The sequence below is a fragment of the Coptis chinensis genome, chromosome 3 (assembly GCF_015680905.1).
Source record: "Coptis chinensis isolate HL-2020 chromosome 3, ASM1568090v1, whole genome shotgun sequence".
Classification (NCBI taxonomy): Eukaryota; Viridiplantae; Streptophyta; class Magnoliopsida; order Ranunculales; family Ranunculaceae; genus Coptis; species Coptis chinensis.
Window position 1 is genome coordinate 14696676 of NC_141458.1, and position 10927 is coordinate 14707602.

A 10927-nucleotide genomic window follows, 5' to 3' on the forward strand; every position below is an offset into this window, starting at 1 on the left:
ACAACCGAATGAAGCTACCCGACAAATGGCGACCTACATGGTTGGTTGCAGAAGTAGGAAGCACCTTTGATAGGCTTTTTAGATTTGATTAATTGTATCCCACCCTATAGATATAAATAGTAGTAGATGCAGTTTAGCTTGAATCCTAGCGAGTGCATTGACCTGCTAATCTCTTTGTACTCAATGTACATTTCACTTTCATTTTTAACAGAATTTATACTTACAAAGCATAAAAAAAAGGGTTAACTCCCCCTAAATGAGCTAATTAGGAGAAAAAAATGACTAGGAATAGAGTTTGGCTTTTAAAAAAAAAACAAAGTTTGAAACTACAATCACAAAGGTCGAGGAGAGGTCGAGAGGAAAAACCAAATCTAGAAACGTAATGCTTCTAATCCTTTTGTCCAATCCAATTTTCTTTTTAAGGTGCCATTGATGGAACTTTTCTTCTCGCTATGCATATAAAGCATATATAACCTATGAGTTCTGTTGCAGCTAGCTACTGGTTGATTGTGTCTAATGTTTCTTTTAGCTTGGTTCATGAAGTTATAACCAAATTAAATTGTTAGTGTCTAAGAGTCTATCTCTAGAGATGATCATAATTAACCTTGGCCTCAGTATCAAATTTCAAGCACTTATGAAACCCATCGCTAGTCGACCATTTCATTTTGGCCTCATATTTTCATGCACTAGTAGTAACCCCTATTCAAGTATTCAACTAAAAAATTCCAAATGCAAACAAACACGTAAAATATCGATCACATGTTATTGGTCTCCATGCAAAACAAGAAAAAAGGTGGCAAATATCGTTTGGTATTTCGCTTCAGTCCTCCACTTACACAAGTTTCAATACTCCCTATTTTAACTTTTTTTGAAAATCAGTCGACCGTTAAAGCTAGCTGCGTAAAAAGAGTTGAGTCATGGTGGCAACACCGAGGAAGAGACAACGACTTTTAGAACAAACACCGAAAGTTCTAAACAAATCAAACACAACAAACCATAAGGGACACAAATCTCAATCTACCAAAACATCTAATGATGCTTCCGCCTTCGGGTATACTTCCTAGTATAGTGTGAATACAAACTCCCACAGAATTCTAATCATCTAGACATAGATTTAGTTATTATAAATTTAGACGAATATCATTTTGTCACATTCTCGCACAATTTCAGTCAAAGCAGACCCTTGAACTCGGTAAGCATGATTAAACAATGGCGGACTTGAGCGTGAATACAAAGGGCAGCAGCAGAGAAACTCGACAAGGAATACAAAGGGTAGCAACAGCAAATGAAGACGAACCAAACCAAATGACAAATCTAAAGTAGAAGCATAGAGATAAAAGCGAGACTTTTATCAAGGTAATATGGAGATAACAGTATAAACACTTAGTCATGCCAACCGATAACTCGGAAGGGGAGACTACAACAGCTAAGGATGACATGCAACCAAGAACAGATGATACAAGGGAATCCACCTAGAATCTTACAAGATAAATTCTCGCAAGCTCTCTTGTATGATCAACCCTACTGAATCTCAAAAAAAAAGAAACCACAAATCAACAAAATCCACTCAAACTAAACTTGGCCTTCTCGCCACAAGTCCAACCTCCCCAGCATGACCTCTTTGCTTTGAATCCACCAAAGACATGGATACTAGCCTCTTTAGGACTTTCAAGAAACTAAGACGGTAAAACAATAGCTTGCATGCATGTACAAACAAAAGCAAAATAAAATTAAGAGAAATACGCACCAGAAATTCGTGTAAGTCTACTTTTTACAAAAGTATCCCAATCTTCTTGACTGACACTTTTCTATACAACTTTGGTATTTTCTTGAGTCTCTTCGGTTTATTCTTAAAAGGTAAGATGTACCGCCTAGTAAGACGAGACTTGAATGCTTTCCACAACCTGCCCATCGCGACTTGTAATGAATAGATCTTTCGCTTGTGTCCAACTTAAATTTTTCCTATTTGTAGGTAGCATATTAGTTAATCATGTAAACAAAATGAAATTAGCTTATAAAGCATTAGATTAATGTACCTTCAAAGAGATCCACAAATTTTTCTTCAATGTTGGTGATACATCTTTCCAATTAGTTATTGTAATCCTTACTCTTGCCCTCACCAAGTAGCCTCCATAACTACCGATGTCAGTTCCACCTTGACCAATTGGTTGCCCAGATTCATTATAAACAACTCCTTGATATTCACCCTTTTTCAATTTTTTTATTTTTACACACTTTGCCGCTCTTCTGACTTTCCTTTTTTTTTCTTGAACCTTTTGCTACTGCCTCGTCAACTTCCATATCTTTTGAGCCCGACCGCTTCTCTGAGTCTGAATGGTCTTCAAAGCCATCTTCCTAGTTTGAATGCCCTTGTGAACCATCTTTGGAGTTCGAATGATCTTCTGAGCCATCTTCTCGAGTCTGAATTCTCTTCGGAATTTGAATACTCTTGTGATTCTGAATGCTCTTCTGGATCCATGAGTGTACCTGTAAAGACCATTTTTGTTTTTGCAAGGTTTGTCAATATATATATATATATATATATATATATATATATATATATATATATATATATATATATATATATATATATATAAAGCTTCCACCAAGTAGGTCTTTAATTGTTTAGAAATGTAAACATGCAAATGTAAACAGCACTAGTCATCTCAGTTTAGCTGTAAGTTTAACACAAAAACTTGAAACATTCTTAAAACCTGATAAAAAAACAACAAAAAAAATAAGAAAAAGAAAAGTAAAGTCCCATAATGACTAGTAAGAAGTCTTATTTAACTTAAAGAAAAACTCATTCGGGCTCAACCCAAATCCCTTCACAATTTTCACAAGCATAAGGCAATGGCAATTCATTAGCTAAATCAAAGGAGTCAATAGTTGGTAGCGCCTTGTCTGTAATGGAATCATCATCGAACCCAGCATCATCGTTCTTATTGCGATAGTCTCTTTCAGGAGTTGCAAGGACAACTGACCATCCCAAATTTAGTTGGTCACTCACATAAAAAACTTGCTTGGCTTGGGACGCTAAAATAAAAGGGTCGGACTTATGGCCAACTTTACCAAGTTGCACAGATGTGAAACCCAATTCATCAACCTTAATGCCTCTCTTGCTGTCAACCCAATCACACTTGAAAATAGGAATCTCAAAGGTCAAGTAATCCAACACCCATACTTCAGTAAGCACACCATAAAAGCACATATCCGAAATTACAGGATTCTTGTCCTTGGCACTAGAAATCTGCATTGTTGAGGCCACTACACTGACTCCACTGTTTTGGTTGACTAGTTTAGCTTCTCGGTCCTTTGTGTGATAGCGAAAACCCTTAACTTCATATCCGGAATATTTTAGCACATCTAGACTAGGTCCCATGGCCAAAAACTGCAACGTGTCGGAGACTTTGTTATTTAGTATGTCTTGCTCTTCCTCAACCTGGTTCTCAAACAATGTTAAGAACAGTGTTTTAATTTTTTAAGTAACAATAGAGTGTTAACAAAACATACCTTTTGGCTTCAATTAATAAAGGTGCGATTATGCTCAGATTTTATCCATTTTACACCCTTGCGATGATTTTGGAGCCTTAGGTAGTCCATATGCTCCCTTTTATGTTAATAATTAAAAGAATACAAGTATTAACTACCAGCTCCCTTATGGAAACGTTGGAGATAAACATCTAGTTAAATTGAACTATTGTGCGTTTATCTACTTACTTGATATAAGGCTGAACTTCTTTCATGTTTTCCAACACATAAAGATGTGCTTGTTGCCAGGACTTCTCATCAACTTCAACAATATGCGAACCCCCAATCGGTCTTCCACTGCAAATTGTATCTCCATCTTCCAAATCATTGTCTGTCATGTTTCTTGTGGAAGGAACTCCAATTGCATCTACTTCACTCAAGAATTCAGCATAAAACTCAATAGCTTCTTCTGCAATATAATTCTCCGCCATACATCCTTCTAGACGGTTTCGATTCCTAACATATCCCTTTAACACCATCATGTACCTAGAAAGTTTTTTAAAGATTTAAACCTTTGATACGTGCATTGTGAGACATTTAATAAATAAATTAAAAAATCATTCACTTACCTCTCAAAGGGATACATCCATCGGAAAAAAAACTGACCACATAGCTCGACCTCCCCTACAAGATGAACTCACAAATGCACCATGATGTCGAAGAATGATGGTGGGAAAAATTTTCTAACAAACACAAAGTTACCACCAAATCTTTCTGAATATTATCCAATTTCGACACATCCACTATTTTTGTGCAAAGAGCATTAAAGAAGAAGCATAACCGAATAATGGTATACCTCACATGCTTTGGCAACACCGATCGACGCCACAGAAGAAGTTGTTGCATTAGTCGGTGGCAATCATGAGATTTAAGACCATATAATTTCAAATCTTTCATTGAAACACAAGATTTGAAATTAGAACAATATCCATCCGAACCTTCAGTTCAAAACAAATGTGTTGCAAACTTCCTCTTTCTCTTCTCTAGATAATGTATAACATGTCTTTGGCGTAGGTAGAATCTTGTCCCTCTCTTCTCTGGTGCTAGTTCTTCCCTTAAGTGCATCTCTACAAGGTCAAGTCAGCTTTGAAGTGAATCCTTTGTTTTCAATGGAATGTTAAGCAAAGTCCCAATGTTTTTCTCAATATGCATGACATCCAAGTTATGTCTCAAAAGCAAATGTCTCCAGTAAGGCAACTCAAAAAATATAGATCTCTTTTTCCAGCGACCTTCCTCATGATTTTTGTGTACACCATCAGTTTTCCTCCGCTTTGGTGTTTCGTATCCTTAGAACTTATTTGCTCCTTTCCCCTTTTTTTTTCTTTGAACCTTTGGACCTAATTCGCGCCTTCTCCTTCTTTGATTTTTTTGACTTTCTAGCACTTTCTGGTGGCTTTCCCCATGAATTTTTGAAATGCTCAACTTTTGTGAAGATTTGCACCCCGTTCAATGATTCTGGACTTGATCGCAGGTCTTGCTTACCATTAAATGGTCTTTTCTCCTTTCGCTACGGATGGTTTTCTCGGAAGCCATCTCCCCGTGTGCCCTGGTATACATTCTTCTTGCCGTGTTTCAATCTAATAGAATCTGTATTTTCCCTCGCATACCGGACAAGCAAGATACCCTTGACAAGCATAAACCAAATTTAAGTTTCCAAAGGCGGAAAATCATTGATTGTCCACAATAGCACAGCCCTAAGTATAAAGGATTCTTGCTTATAGGCATCTTATACCTCAACACCGAAGCTGCCATAACAACCTAAGATCTTCAATCAAAGGTGCAAGATAAACATCAATGTTGTTACCGGGTTGGTCTGCGGACTGATATCAACAATGTTAACATTAAGAACTTTCTTCATGCACAGCCATGGTGGCAGGTTGTAAGTCGCCAATATAATGTGCCAACAACTATGTATGCCGCTAAGAGAACTGCGGTGGATTAAAGCCATCGGTTGAAAGTGCAAACCAAAGACTTCTCGAATCAGCTGCAAACTCTGGCCAAGATTGATCGACGTGTCTCTATGCTTGGGAATCAGCTGGGTGACTCATTTGACCATCAACTACCTCTCTTTCATTCGCATGCCATACCAAATTCTTCGCCGTTTCAACAGATTGAAACATTTTTTTAAGTCTAGGGATTATTGGGAAATACCATAGTACTTTTGCTGGAACACTATAATTTTGGTCAGGATTATTCTTTTTCACCTTATACCTTGATGCTCCACATGTAGGACAAGTAGTTCTATCCTTGTTTATTAAACCTCTATAGAGAATACAATCATTGGGACATGCGTGAATCTTCTCATGCTTTATTCCAAAAACAGACAAAGTTTCCTTCGCCTCTCTCATGGTCAAAGGCAGCTCATTGCAATCTGGGAGCATATGCTTAAACAGAGCCAACACCATAGAGAAGCTTTTATCAAACCACCCACTCATTGCCTTCACATTGAAAAGTTTAACCAGAGATGATAACTTGGTATATTTTTTACACCCGTCGCATAAAAGGTAAATCCGCCTTCTTCAATCGGTTCACAAAGTTTTTCGTGGTTCCCCATGAAAGTCTCCCCGAGTGGCCTCAAACATTTTTTGCGATGTTTGCGGCCTCATCTAGTCCACCCTCATCAAAACCTTCCTCCGACTCCCCTACTCGATGTCGACTCCTTTGGAGCATCTTCCCCATGCCACACCCATGTGCAATACGCTTGTTCAATCCTTTTCGCTCTCGGATGACGCCCCACCTCCACTATATCAAATTCGTACATATTCCCACATTCAATGCATGGATTAGGGTATACAATTCTTACGCTTTGCATTATCAAAAGCAAATGTAAGAAACTGATTAACGCCTTCTACATATTCAGTAGAAAATATATCTCTCGACATCCATGACTTGTCCATCTCAAAGGCTACCAAAACAAAATACGATAAGTCCTTATCATTTACAAACAAGCAAATACGAAAATAGAGTTAATCAAAAAATATAGTCTAGTTTAAAATTAAAAACAAAAAATCATGTTAGATAACCATTTGTGAAACCCTCAGATAGCCCCTAAAGTAAACCTTCGTTCATAAACCAAAAAAAACTAAAAACACTAATCGACCACCTCAAATCGTGAATAAAGCACAAATTGTAAAAAAAAATCCAAATCAAATGAAAACCCATACCTTACTTGATTTAACTGGATATTGTTGTTCGAGAAAAGTGTGAACACGTAGAAATCCTAATCACAATCAATTGAAATTCCCCTGTTCCAAAAAAAATATTGGTATAGAACTCAAAAACCAAAACTTTTTACTGCAACAAATTCAAAATCGAATAGAGATAAAGAACTAACATTGTCTGTCTTCAATTACCGAACTGAATTTTGGAGAGGTAGTAAGTTTTAGATGGAGAATGAGTGAAGAGAGAGTCGTGAGGAATTGATTTAGGTTGAGAGAGTGAAGATAGAGTCACGAAGTGTGTTTAGAGTTTGAGTTTGAAGGAAGCTCGCGAAAGTGTTTTTGTTTTTCGTGTTTGTATACTTAGAGAATTTGAAGAGTTTGAACGAAAGCGGGAGTTGAGTGAACGTGGGTGTGTCGTGTTTTTTTGTTTTTAGTGGAGTTGTGGGCATGAACCAAAAACTACCTAGGTCATATAATGGGTCAAACGGTCACTTAAGAGTCGGATAATACGTAACTATTTTAGTGAAATAGTCACAAATAGTTCTCCACACATATACACCTTCTTTAGAAAAAAACCATTTGTGACCGTTTCGAAAACGCACGTCACTAAAAAAAAACTTTTAAAACAGTCACAAAACCTTTTTTTTCCATTTGTGACCGTTTTCAATCGTAATCAGCCACAAATACCATTTTAAAACAGTCACAAAAAGCCTTTTTTCTACTAGTGAAAACTCAAAACTAGATCTAGAATATCTCTCATGGCTACCTTCTATCCAACCTAACTATCCCTTAAGAGCTAAGTCTTGTGTGTGGAAATGGAGGAGACCAGATCCACATTTTCGTGCATGGGCTGGAAAATCGAGCCCAAAGCCCAATTTCTTCAGTCCACAGAGCCTTTTTCATCTGGCTTTGACTTCAACAGACTTTTCGTCCACTTCTGATCTTCTGATTGAGTCAAGGTTTGGACCATTGGAAAGCTCTTTCCGATCTGGTCGTTTTGACATAAGGTATGCCCAATTCTGAGGCATGAGTCTAAAGATACGGTCGTCGGAAGTTTTGCTGACTTTTGTGTGCTGTTTCTACCCGCGTTGACTTTGACTTTTCAGCTTTTGACCGGGCTTTACAAATGCTTTTTCTCCTTGAATCTTGGCCTTTAATCATAGAACTTCTTAGCAACCAACCCTTGCTCCTTTATCTCGCCAAAGTGGCACATTTCTACACATAATTGACTTCAATGCCTGAAATACATAAAAGCACGTAATCAGCATTAACTCTTATTTATTACTCGCATAATTGGTCTAAAAGTATTATTGTTAAGGGGTTAAAACTACAGTTTTGGGCTCTTATCAACTACCTTATCATGCTGAAATTTCATGAACTAAAATAGGCATACCACTGTAAAAATTATTAATTAGGCCTACTGATTGGTTGTAATTTAGGGTGAGGTTTATAGAAGTTCACCAAAGATGTCCTAATAAACTAGGAATGGTTTTTATGAAAGATTAGGGTGTGAAACTTTCTTTTTGTGGTTTTAACTTTGTCTTGTGATTAACTAAATGAAAACTTGTTGAATGATGTTTGAAAGATTAAACTAATTATTTAAAACATGTTTTGAATGGTTTGTATGGAAGGCTAGTGATTAAAACATGATAGGAATGGTTATAATGAATGAGAAAATGTTTTAGAACAACTTCTAATCATTTGATGGATTTGCAAATTATTAAAACATTTTTGTGAAGAAAAGATGTTTGAAAACAAGTTGTAGTAAAGAACTAATGATTGAAGCAAGATTGAAATAAAGAAAAGAACTTTGTATTTGAAATAAAGCTTGAAGCTTGAAATGGTAACAATAGAAAATAAGATAAAGCAAATAAAACTTAAATCTACTCTAAACCTATTCCTACTCCTATCTAATTTACACTACTCCTAAAAATGTAAAAGATAGCTTTCTCTCTCTCCATATTTTTCTTTTTTGTAGGGAACCTTTACATGATTAGAGATTTGCCCTCTTCCCTCATCTTTGTGACAACACATCACTTTGTTTTTGTTTTTTTTTTTTGCTTTTACTTTATACTTTATGGATTACTTTTCAAATACAAATACTAGATAAGATAATTCATCTTGTAGACTTTTGAGATGAGGACAAGTCTTTTAAGCCTTTGAGAATTAATCTTCGGTCCTTGAGTTTATCGTTGACTTTTTGGCTTTTTTCCCAATAAGCTTTATTAGTCTTCGTAAGATGTTCTATTTAAGCTCCTTTTGGCACTAAAATTCCTCCTTTAAGATATTTCATCTAAAATAGGCTTGTAATCTGAAAAAGCAATAAGAACATAAGTTTCCCACATTATTGATCATGACTAAAATGAAGCATTATAAGCAGATAAAAACGCATATTTAAGTTTGATCACCTACCCACTTGCCCAATATACCAAAATTGAAAATATATGCGAAAAAACTGAAAATCTGACACACTCTAATGAATATGACATTTATGACAAATTGGAGCCTAATTAGCAAACATGCTATTCACAAAATTTGTTCAAAACATGATTTTGCTTCAGCCATCGCAGACCTAAACTTATTTTAATTAGTGTGTAATATATGAGCAGATTTTTTCAGAGTTCCCATAAAAACTAAAATTCCAACACACTGTTTTGAATCTGACATTTCTGACAAATAGGAGCTGAATTAGCAAAAATGTTATTTCACAAAACTTGTTCAAAACATGAATTTTCTTTTGCCATCGCAGACCAAAATTCATTTTAATTATCCATATCGTACCGTAACTTATGAGAAAATCTTTTCAAAGTTCTATTTTTTTCTTACAATTTTCCATAATGAATGTTTATCATAGATATTGACAATTTTCTTAGACTCTTAAGCTTAATACTGACTCCACAGCAACAAACAATAATAAAATATTTAAATTACATAATGCTTACACACTATCATTTCATAATCAATACAACGTAGAATAGCTAGAAATAAAAATATAACTCTATATGATGTTAAATTTGTCTCAATCACACAATATATAGCATCAAATTATGGATATTCATGCAAGAAATTAAATTCACTTCATACTTCATACCTATAAGGGACTAATATACACAACTAGTGTATATTATACATGTGTCCAACATAACTCATCACAGAACACTTTTCTTCACGAGCTCGTAATAGCTCTCTCTAGAACGAACCAACGACTTCCAAAGAAGATTGTCAAGCAATTCGATCGAATACTTATTCACGAACTGCCAACTTAATGTGATACCGGTCAGCAACGTACGTGACAACTATCTTCATCAAGATCAGAGCTTCAGCCACGCTCATCAATGCTTCGTCATTACTCTCCATCAATGCTCCATAAAGTCTCACATTAACAAGACCTTACATCCCCCAACTCTCTCTATGAGTTGAAGGAACTCTCCGATCCATTTGCTCTAGGCTCTGCACCCCATACTCCATGTTCAATCCTCTCTAGATCCGCTCTAAACAGGATCTTCTCCACTCTCCATCTCACATCAGAGAACCTAATTCAAATATGAACTACGTCTAACTTGATTCCAGTTCACCGGAGAACTACTGGATACATAGGTGCACAGACCCGAGCCCAGTTATATCCACATTCAACCCCAATTTCCTCAATTTTTCTCAGAATTCTAATGTTCTACACAAAATTGACATTTTCAATACCCCAATCAATAACCTAACAAATTAAATTCTAAGATTTATATCGATACTAAAATAATAACAATGAATAGAACAATTTAATCACTAAAATTAAAATTAAAAAAATAAAATAAAACTACTCACCTTGAACATTTACAACAAGTTCTCTTGTGTCACACATCTCCAAACCGACAAAACAAACCCTTCTCTAAACAAAATCGACACAAGAGACTTTGTTGTGTTACTTTTGGGTAGAACTGTCACAATTGGTTTTTAAGAACCGACACAACAAGCCTTTTTTTTAGTAGTGGTTGCATCATTTTCTATCATAACAAATGAGGACCAACTAATGGCAAGTAATTAAGAAAATCTAATTTTAGGCCCCCAAGCATAGGGCTGGTCATCGAGTCGAGCTATTCGTGAGTAACTCGAGCTCGGCTCGTCGAAGGCTCGACTCAAACTCGTTCGTACAAAAGTATGAGTCGAGCTTGAGCTTAATTTAAAGCTTATTCTAGATAGCGAGTAGATCGAGTTCGAGTAGCTCGCGAGCTACTCGTTTTATA